An 11884-nucleotide genomic window follows, 5' to 3' on the forward strand; every position below is an offset into this window, starting at 1 on the left:
ATGACCTGGCCTCCACAATCACCCGACCTCAACCCAATTGAGATGGTTTGGGATGAGTTGGACCTCAGAGTGAAGGAAAAGCAGCCAACAAGTGCTCAGCATATGTGGGAACTCCTTCAAGACAGTTGGCAAAACATTCCAGGTGAAGCTGGTTGAGAGAATGCCAAGAGTGTGCAAGGCTGTCATCAAGGCAAAGGGTGGCTACTTTGAAGAATACAAAATATATTTAGATTTGTTTAACACTTTTTTGGTTACTACGAGATTCAATATGTGTTATTTCATTGTTTTGATGTATTCACTATTATGCTACAATGTAGAAAATAGTAAAAAATAAAGTAAAAACCCTTGAATGAGTAGGTGTGTCCAAACTTTTGACTGGTGCTGTATATAAACACTAGATTGCTGATGCTATGAATTGTTCATTAAGAGGCTTTGAAGCCACCAGTGGCCAAAAGGAGCAGTCCTCCATAGGAATGACTGGAATTCTACTGTATTTCAGTAAAATGTTTCAAGGACCAAATTACATGTATTTAAGTATTTTCTTGTTGAAGTGGGGACAGTAACATTAGTAAAACATATTTTTTTTTTTTAAAGACAGTAACATTAGTACTCTCAAAAAAATTGACTTTAAGCCCTTGTTAGGGTTAGTTCGTTGGTGGCCGTTGGAGCAAACAAAGAGACACGCAGGAAGGCAGGAGAGAGAAGCTATGAAGATCAGGCAAAAACTTGATTGTGGGCTTTGTTCCAAGCAGAATATTGGGGGTATAGACAAACATTTCAAAGTCGCCCACGCACTTAAGTCTGGTACCATTGAATGGAAGCATGCTATGCTATCTAGCCAGCATTCGACTGACAGACAGCAGGCCGAATCAGGGCAGTACATGCAGGGGACCAATGTTGGTGGAATGTGGCTGGAGCCCAGGGAGAATCCTGTGACTTTGCAGGGGGTTGAAAGTGAGCAGTCGGTGGTGGTGGAGCAGCAGCTGGGGGACGAGAGTGAGAGGGCGGTGGCGGCGGGCGGGAGCGGCGCTGCCAACCATTCAGATCGGTGTGGAACCACGTTTGGAACCGAGGGAGCAAGGCTGCGTCGGGGCGACTTCAACAAACAGCGAGAGTGATGAAGTCGACGCTGAATTGTCCAGCATTGAATGCAATTTTAACTGAATATGAACGGAACACTTTATTCTGGGTAAAAACCCTTCAGTGAAACGAATTGACAATAGTCGCACCAGTGTTTCCCGGGTAAGGGAATTCCTCCGCGTTATGTCAGAGGGCAAGACCGATGAAGGACTGTGTTCCCTGGATAATTACAGACGTGTGTGAGTGGTATGGCCAATGTGAAGACCGTGGTTTGGCACCATCCACATTAAAAAATTTACCAGGCTGATGTTTGAAGTTTCCTGAATTATCTTCTTCAGTTCATGCCGAATAGTCTGCGGGCTAAACCCAGTGGAATTAGAACGGTGTTACTCTGCTTGGCAAAGATGGATCGGGATTCGCGGCAGACCCAGACAAAGCACAGTGCGAAATTTCACAGATGCTGCAGAGATAAGCCGGTTTGTTGAGCTAAGTGATCAAGCTATTCCTTCGGTTTTCAGCGGACTGGAGGTCCGAGCAACCTGCTCTGAGAGACGTAAGAATGGGTTACCAGGCATAGATTTTCAATATGGTTTTTAATGCATTTAGTGGGGATCCAGGCCTCCATGCCCGGCTAGGCAGCACCCCACTACGGGCCCAAGTCAATGGGGGCCGCCCCTGGTCATTTTAGGAGGATCTTCAAAAATCTTCAGAAAACGACAGAGTCCACCCTTCTCTGTCATTGCACTATGTTTGGCTGTGCGCCTGGTGATTGAATGGGTTACCAGGCGTATATTTTCAAAATGCTTTTGTATCCATTTAGGGGGATCCAGGCCTCCATGCCCGGCTAGGGAGCACCCCACTACCTGGCCAAGTCACTGGAGGGCGCCATTGGTCCATTTATGAGATTTTGAGAAAATCTTCAATAATCACTCAATGTCCAAACTTCTCAGAAATCAGGCTATGGTCAACTTCTCTGTTCATTGCACTATGTTTGACTGTGCGCCTAGTGATTGAACGGGTTACCAGGTGACGATTGGGGGGATGGCTCCTGGAGCCACCAGGGCTGGACTGGGTGTCCATACACGGGTTTGGGAGACCCCATAGGGGGGCCCCACACCCCCCACCAAGGGCACCTGGTAACCCAATGTAATTCAATGACAGAGTCATACTTCTCTCTCATTGCACTACCAAGGGAGCTCCAGATCTCCATGCCTCTGGGCTTACTCTCTCTGCCCTGCCTGCCCACCTGCCTGCCCTCTATCTCGGCCTGTCACTTCAGCTCGGTGCCCCTGGTACCCCATAACACCCTGGTCATTCAGACCCCCAGGCCTCCATACATTCTCAACCGTGACCAAATGACACACAAAGACAAGGGTGAATTTGAAATAAATGTACTTTATTTATCAGTGAATCATGGATTGATTTGTCCCTCAATTAATGACTGGGCCCGGCTGGCGTTACGAGGCAAATTATGGTACCGGTAGTACCGTGCCTGCGTTTCCAGAGAATGACACATATGGTCAGCCACGGTTCCCCGGTCTGTAACCAACCCTTGATTAAAGTTCATTGTAGCAACGCTTCGTCAAATTGTACCGAAGGTCACTTTACTTCCAATGCCGAACTCTGCAAATATCTGACCCACATACTCACTGAGATTACCGTTCGTTTTCCCGCAGGACGTGAAAAAGAACAGTTCTGTATCTGAGGTGATTCCACTCAGATGAGGCCTGATCTGATGTAAGGGAATACCCCCCTGAAATGAACAAAAATTAATGGGAACTTATTGGCACCGTACGAAACATATACACGATGTACAATACCACTCAAATGGACGCCGTTTCATTCTAAACTTATTGCAAATGCCATATGGCAAATGCCAAGTGTCACACAGCAAAAATACAATAGATGGCGAGCTCGCTCCATGGTAAATTTTCATATTGCAAATGCACATCAAGTCAAGACCCAAGGGTCAAACTTTGAAAATTAGATTTTTTTTTCAAAAACTTATCACCACCTTAAAAAGTGCTTTCTGGACTGTTTTTTGAAATTCTTTCGATTTGTTGTGTCAATTATACATGTATAAGAACTGTATGAACATACTTTTGTCATATTTTATTGTCATATTTTTTTTACTTGTCCATAGGGCATATGTTTTGTCCATTTGCAATATGATTTCATAGGAAGTCAAAAGTCAGTGAACCATTGCCAAATGCCATAAGAAATGTCCAAATGCAATATGAAAGTATTGAAAGTGCCAAATCAGGGTGTTATGTCCATTTGCAATGTACGATCATAGGAAGTCGGTTTCCAAACCCAAAAGTCAGTGAACCATGTCCAAATGTCATTTATACTGCCCAAATGATATATAGCCCTATGTTAAGCCATGAATCAACCTAGATGGTCTATTTGTCATGTATGATGAGGGAGAAGTGGGACTCTGTCGTTTTTTAATGATTTTTTGAAAAACGTCCAAAATGACCAGGGGCACCCCCTATTGGATGGGCACGGGTGGGGTTGCTCCCTACCCAGCCGTGGACCCCTTGCACCCCCCTAAAGGCATTAAAAACCATTTTAAAAATGTGCTCCTGGTAACCCATTCCAATCACCAGGCGCCCGGCTGTCCATTTGCAATATGTTTCAATGGGCATTTACCATCACGAATTTGACATGCTAAAAAAAGCTGCAGGAATGCAAAATTGACTGGCCCGATGAACTCGGGATGGCCGGGCAGTGATTCTGGTTCCTCTCCATCGCTCGTTGGTGTTGATTTCAGAATGTCAATTTGGTGATGGTTCATCAATGTTTAAACTTATTGCAAATGAACAAAGTCAGCCAGCAAGTCACCGTCCATCAGTCAATTAGATATCATTCTGACACCAAACTGATACAAACTGACACCACACCCACTTTTTCCAACTCATTTAGAAGCCAACTATCACATATTTCAGAGCAGGCCCAAAATTCACAGCGCCTTCTGTTTAAACGCGCGTCCCCCGCATACTTAGGTAACTATAAACCGCAAAGGTTTGAATCGAACGCCAAAGAGTGAGCATTAAAGGGAGACGGTCGGTGCTTAGCGGTTAGGTACTACCAGGTCTCAGGTTTGCCTGAGTACGGGACTCTACACATTAAGGTGGGAGCTCCCTTCCACGCTTCTCAGAGCATGAAGTGGGATGGCATGTGACTAACCCTTAGCAAAAACATACCGTCTACAGATGGGTCTTAGGTTCCGAGGACCCGGGGGTAATAACTGCCCCCATGGTGAATAGAGCCCCGCTTCGACCTGTCAAAGTGAAGAAATTCAATGAAGTGCGAGGCAAAGGGCGGGAGTGATTGTGACTCTGTTAACTTCTCACGAGTCACCAACCCTGATCCGGTAGCACCCCCCCCCCCCCCCCCCCCACTGAGTAGCATAGCTAGCATAGCGTCACAAGTAACTTGTAGCATCTAAATATCATTAAATCACAAGTCCAAGACACCAGATGAAAGATACAGGTCTTGTGAATAAAGCCACCATTTCAGATTTTTTAAATGTTTTACAGGGAAGACACAATATGTAAATCTATTAGCTAACCACGTTAGCAAAGGACACGATTTTTTTACTCCCAAAAGTTTTTTCCTGCGTCAGTAGCTATCACTAATTCGACTAAATAAAAATATATATAGCCACTAACCAAGAAACAACTTCATAAGATGACAGTCTGATAACATATTTATGGTATAGCATAGTTTTTTTTTTGAAAAATGTGCATTTTTCAGGTATAAATCACAGTTCTACATTGCAGCTGCAATCTGAAATAGTGCTGACCCAGCCAGAACAATTACAGAGACCAACGTCATATAACGAATTACTCATCTTAAAACATTTCAGAAAAATACACAGCGTACAGATATTGAAAGCCCAACATCTGGTGAATCCAAACAATATTTCAGATTTATTAAATGTTTTATAACGAAAACAAAATGTAGCGCTAAATTAGCATAGCTATACCAGGCAGATTCGGCTAGGCGCCCACGGCCAGTTCACATGCACAACAGATATGATATAACATCGTAAATTGGGTCTTACTATGGCTGATCTTTCATCAGAATGTTGATCAAAGTGTCCTTTGTCAAGATGAGTCGTTGGTTCCGTTCAGAATTGTTCCTTTCCCACTCCATTTAGCACAGGTACTGGTCGAGTGGCACGGATCTCTCAAACGTAAATAAAATCAGACAACGGAACACCACAAAACTCCCGAAAAAATTCAAATAATCTGATTAAACTATATTGAAAAAACATACATTACGATGATATGGTCACATGTATCAAACAAAATTCGACACGGAGATAGTTTTCATCCATAACGCCAGCAAAACAGTACACAATCGCAGCTCCAACTCGTGCGAATCAGAAAACCGGAAGTTGTCGGTCACGCCAAAGAAATAGGTCTTATTTCACGTCAGTACCAGATAAACAAAGAATTTCTCCTCTGACGTCCTCTTGACACCCAGAGGAAGGCGAATGAAGTGTGTTTCTGGTCATAGGGGTCATGACCATATATAGGCAGAGCGTTGAAGCGAGCATAGACTTCTTGCATTCTACTTCTTGGTCAGGGAAAGTGCTGTCAAATGACTTGTGTATCACTCAGAGACAAAATTGAAACGGTTTTAGAAACTAGAGATTGTTTTCTTTCCAATGGTATTATTTATATGTATATAGTAAGAGCAATAATTGAATAAGAGGCATTTTAATCTGTAGAGCAAATTATGCTAATGGGAAAATAGCACCCCCTGTATTCTCAAGAAGTTAAGGTAGCCAAATGCCTCGTCATCTAATTAGTGACTAGCATGAATGGATGAACGAGATTCCCACTGTCCCTACCTACTATCTAGCGAAACCACAGCCAAGGGTTTGACTGTGGTTTCGGGGAAAGAAGACCCTGATGAGTCTGATGTTCAAGAGGTGGACATTGAGGAGGTCCATGGAGAAGACATGGAAGCCTGAGAGGAAGAGAACCAAAGCTTTAGTTTCTAGACTATCATTTTACAGATGTATGTTGAAAACGTTTTTGGGAGATGCAATATATTTCCATTAATTCCAATATATTCCCGTTAATTCCCACGGAAAGTTTCCACCTCTGAATACTCCCCAAATTGTTCAACCCTAGTAATGATCATGTTGTTTAGTCAACTTCATGATATGCCACACCTGTCAGGTGAATGGATTACCTTGGCAAAGGAGAAATGCTCACTAACAGGGATGTAAAATTTGAGAGAAACATTTGTTGTCCATAGACAATTTCTGGGATCTTTTATTTCAGCTCATGAAACACAGGACCAACACATGTTGCATTTCTATTTCTGTTCAGTGGATACAGGGCATTCGGAAAGTATTCAAACCCCTTGACTTTTCCCACATTTCTGACCAATATTTGAGCAGTGTTTCACCTTGACCACTGGGAGGCAGTAGAACATTATCTATTCTAATAGTAAGCCTAATTCATACCTTGGGAGAATCTCAATTGTATTGCTGTGATACCTCATGTCCTCTCTCCTTGCCTCCTCAAAACCCATTGGATGAGAAAGTGAAAAGGGAGGGACCACTGACCTTCTCATCCAAGGGGATTTAAGAAGAAGGCAACGAGAGAGGACGCGAGGAATCAAGGAAAGGCAATTGAGATTCTCCCCGTACTATATTATATTATATTATATGTACTATATGTACTATGTACTGGGATAGACAGCAGTGATGAGGGAATGTAGCTCACTGTATCAACTATGCATAAAAACCATGGTACATAAAACTCACCCTGGCCTAACAAACAATCTTAGGGATTTAAAAAAACATTTTATATTATACCACAGTGGTATACTTTAGCGTTGTGGAGGCATGGAGCCACCTGTTGGGAGATAATGACAATAGAGTCACTAGCCTGGTCCCTAATCTCTATGAACTATAGCAAATCCTCAGAATGACAATGATAGTCAAACGACTTGGCTAAAGCACACATACAGATCTTTAAACAAGCAATGCTGCTATCCCAGCCTCATAATATATACAATATGGTTTACATCTATGATGCTTTATTGTAGTTGAATGGAAGGAAAAATGTAGGTTTCCTTCTCAGTAGCCTGAATGCTGAAGATGGATGACGTTGTAGACTATACAGTACATTTTTTAACAAATTCCACATGTTTAAACAAAAAACACAATTCTGACTGTAAAATGCCGTATTTATGAAATAACACTTAACTGAAGTGAGAAATAATGTCGTCTTATGAATCATGTGAATAAAATGAACATCTGATATGTCATTAAACATCATTACACAATAATGAATACTGTAAGACTGTACAGAACATGTGAGAATGTTCAGCATATGGTCCCTATGTAGATGAGCGTGATGTAAATCCCTACATTTTTTACGAGACCTCGATATGAAAATCCACATATGTATTTAATTGGGTCCATGTTCAGGGGAACCAAAGGGTGGATGGGTTTGCTAGCTTCAGCCACCAAGGAGAAATAAAACCGACCGAAAAACTGTAGAAAGCCAACAGCACAATACAGAGGTTCTGAATTTCCTAATACATAGATAAAAGTCATCCTACGTGGCTTTATCTCTCTATCGCCGCATGATAGAGGGAGTGGAATTGGAATGTATTGTACTGTACCACTCCTCTCTCTTTCTCTCCTGCTTTCCCTCTCTCGCTCGTTGGCATTGCACCTCTCTTTTTTATATTTCGTCTAAATCTGTAACAGATTGTGTTTAGACTGGCTGGAGGTATGCTGCCACAACACCACATGCAGGGGGACCACGTTATCCTCCCATTGAGCATTAAGCCCAGCATGTGCCTTCTTTTAAATACCTCAGAATAATTACCACCAATACTTCATCTCCATGGTCATTATTTAACATGTACTGTAACGAGAGGGGGGAGGTGGATGGGGAACTGGAAAAGGCATTTCACATTATCTGATGAAGGCCTGGCTGGCTGTGAGATCAAATCTGGAAGAGCTGTACTGTAGCCTACCATCTTGAAGACCCACACTGCACATTCTGGTTGTTGAGGCTGGTAATGATCTTCTGTATACAAGATCCGTGTTAGTACACACTCTAAGACAATATAATTTGTAAGGCCCAGTGTACTAAATAATATCCATATAGCATGAGTTCCAGTCTGTTTGTGCTATCATGTCAACTCCCTGTCAGTAGCAATGGAATAGACAAGAGACAAGAGCACAAACAGATCTGTGACCAGGCTACTGTCTGTATACATGGTCCATATTTCAAGGTTATTTGATGACCTGTCCTATACTGCACAGTTAAAGTCATCATTACCATGCTTTGCTGAAATGGAGGCTCTCAGTGATACATATAGACAATGCCTTTTATGAACCAGTATAAATAGTAGCCTAACATCCCACCTACATGGCACTGACTGTCCCACTTTGGTTTGATTGCAACATAAATGCTTTGAATGAATTGCAACCCAATCAGCACATGTTCCCACAAGTTACATAATAAAACTATTCTATTTATCTTCCTTTTCCCCTTTGGCATGCTGTAACATTCACATTACCCATTGTCCCAAATTATACTTTTTCATCCTGGACTTTAAACTCTAATTATAAAACCATTTTACACAAAAAAATAGGCCTCTGGTTAAAACATTTATACTGTTTCTTTCATCCATCAGCAGCAGGAATATATTCCCGTCTGGCTGCCTTCATCAAATTGATAAGCTGAATTGAAGTGCGGGGGTGGGGGGTGGGGTCAATCAACTAAATGTTTGGTAAGAGGATTTGAGAAGCCATTGTGGGGTCATCTTCATTCACTATAATAAATTAGGGGTGACAGTAATACTAGACACAGCCCATATGGCCACATACTGTATCCTGGTGCACTACGGCCATGGGGGGGAGGGCATGGCTAATTCAATTACCATTTACACTCCCAAAAGCCACATCCATTTGGATTGTCTTTCAATATTTCCGTTTTCCCTATACAGACAAACTCTGCTTTTATTGTTACACAATGAAGATGAACTGGCAGAGTGAATGTGAACAGGCAAGCATAAAGGCTCAGTCATTGGTTTGCTGCTGCGGCTACAGTATATCCTTAACCCAGTTAGGGTAAACTATAGCTAAAGCTATTCCACCACTCACTTTGAAATGTGATATTGACAATAAACTCTAGGGTTTCTCCATGCAAAAACAAAGGGGGGAGGGGGGGTGTGCCTCTTTGTAAACCCTAACCCTAACCCTCAGGAGGTTGAAAAGATTTGGCACGGCACCTCAGATCCTCAAAAAGTTCTACAGCTGCACCATTGAGAGCAAATTGACTGGCTGCATCACCGATTGGTATGGCAACTGCACCGCCTTCAATCGCAAGGCTCTACAGAGGGTGGAGCAGAGGCCCAGGCAATCATTTTGGCCGAGCTCCCTGCCATCCAGGACCTCTATACCAGGCGGTGTCAGAGGAAGGCCCTGGAAAATTGTTAAAGACCACAGCCACAAAAGCCGTAGACTGTTCACTCTGCTACCACATGGCAAACAGTACCAAAGCACCAAGTCTGGGATCAAAAGCCACCTGAACATCTTTTACCCCTAAGCCATAAGACTGCTGAACAGTTAATCAAATCACTACCAAGACTATTTACATTGACCCTTATTTGCAGTGACTCTTACACTCTCTGCACACTCACTGGACTCTACCCACACACTCACACATACTTACACGGCAACATACACACACTCACGCTCACAAAACACACAAACATGCATATTGACGCCACACACACACTTTTCACATACACTGCTGCTTCTCTGTTTATTATCTATCCTAATTGCCTAGTCATTTTTTACCCCTACCTACTGTACATCTACATACAGTATTACCTCAACTACCTGATACAGATGCACATTGACTCGGTGCGCATACTCCTTGTATATAGCCTCCTTATTTTTTATTTATTGTGTTACTATTTTTCTACTTGCCATTTTCCTTACTTTTTAACTTTGCATTGTTGTCAAAGGGCTCGTAAGCATTTCACAGTAAAGTCTACACCTTTGGTATTCGGCGCATGTGACAAATACAATTTGATTTGGTTTTGATTTTACAATAATGCTGACTTAAACTGACTTAAACCTCAAAGACTTAAATCAAGTGTATAGGAGGAATCCAACACATTTCAAAACCCCTAACCGGTCTATGGTACAAAGATCTCCATCTTTAACTATTCTTCATACTGAATTGCAATCTGGAAAGAAATCTCTTAGTGAACCTCAAGTGCATGTGGTGAAACTGGGTCCCATTCTATAATCTATTTATCAAACTAAACATTAACGTAAAGCCTTTGTGGCCCTCTGGTGTAACTTTAAGGCTGGTGCAACTTCAGCTATTCTGGAATAGCATCTGGAAAGAGTAATGATATAGTGTTATTTCGATTGAGCTTTTACATCCTGTCACAGATCTATGCGGCAGGGCTTTCCCTCCATGGTCAAACACACTGTACTGACTGGAACCTCAACCAACAGCCCCAGAGCTGTTAAAATTCCAGGTCCCTGAAAAGTGAAAGTCGAGGCAAATCCGAGTGTCAACAGGGGGTTTGTAAACCACACGTTTCCTGGACCGCTCTGTCAGCAGCAGCTGTGCACTTCAAAATCCTAATGGTGTATAGCCACCGGGAGACACACAGAACACGCACCCCGAGAGATGGACAGAGTGGGAGAAAGGAGAGAAAGGATCAGGGGAGAGACAGGCAGTGAGGGAGGCAAAGACAGAGAAGACTGAAGAGAAGTATAGAGAAGGTTTAGACAGCCCAGGGAGGAGGGGGTAGTTAAAACAGTTGACCTGTGAGAATAAAAAAAACAGTCTGAGCTGTCTCTTTAAAGTCTGGAACTGTTGGCCCTATCTGTTACAGTGTCAACACTTAACCCTCTCCAAACGCTCCCCAGGTTCACAGGTCAGAGGTTGGCAGGTGCCTGAGGGGGCTCTGGGGTTGAGGGTCCAGGGGTCAGATTTCTGTAGAGAGCACAATATCCCCAGTGTCCAGACTAAAGCCATCGACAGGCAGGTCAACAGAGTCCAGCAGTCCAGTCCAATCAGCCCAATAATGATTGATATGCATGCACACACACACACGCACGCACGCACGCACGCACGCACACACACACACACACACACACACACACACACACACACACACACACACACACACACACACACACACACACACCTAGAGCAGGTAACTGTACATCACATCAGCCTACAGGATGGCGGGCAGGGAGGCGAATTCTGGGCCTTTCTTCCGTCACAGCAGCAGCTGAAACAGGTGTGTTTTGACTTAGGGCAGCGAGGGCACACAAGTGCAGTGCCATCCTCATATAGTTTTCATAGGACACACTGACTGACTACACACATAGCCACACGCTCACCTCACACCCCAGTTGCATATTCTTCCCTTAGCAGGAACACTAATTATATGCAGAATATCCACACGTACACACAAGCACGCACATGCACACACACACACACCGACACACTCTTAGTCACCCTGGGTACACAAACACTCATTACAACCATCTCATGGCTACATAACACACAACGGACTAGGTCTCCGACTCAGGAAACAGAGGGTTCCTGTTAGTTCGCCAAGCTCTATTGTTACCCTGGCTGACTCTCTCCTATATTGTATACACTCTCAGCTCAGTGAGTCTCTCTCTCCCCTTCTCCCTGTTGCTCTTTGTGTTACTCAGAATTATATTCTGAGTTATATACTGTGCGTCAATATTTATCAATACAAAATGTTCAATATG

Source organism: Salvelinus alpinus, chromosome 29, assembly GCF_045679555.1.
Source record: "Salvelinus alpinus chromosome 29, SLU_Salpinus.1, whole genome shotgun sequence".
Classification (NCBI taxonomy): domain Eukaryota; kingdom Metazoa; phylum Chordata; class Actinopteri; order Salmoniformes; family Salmonidae; genus Salvelinus; species Salvelinus alpinus.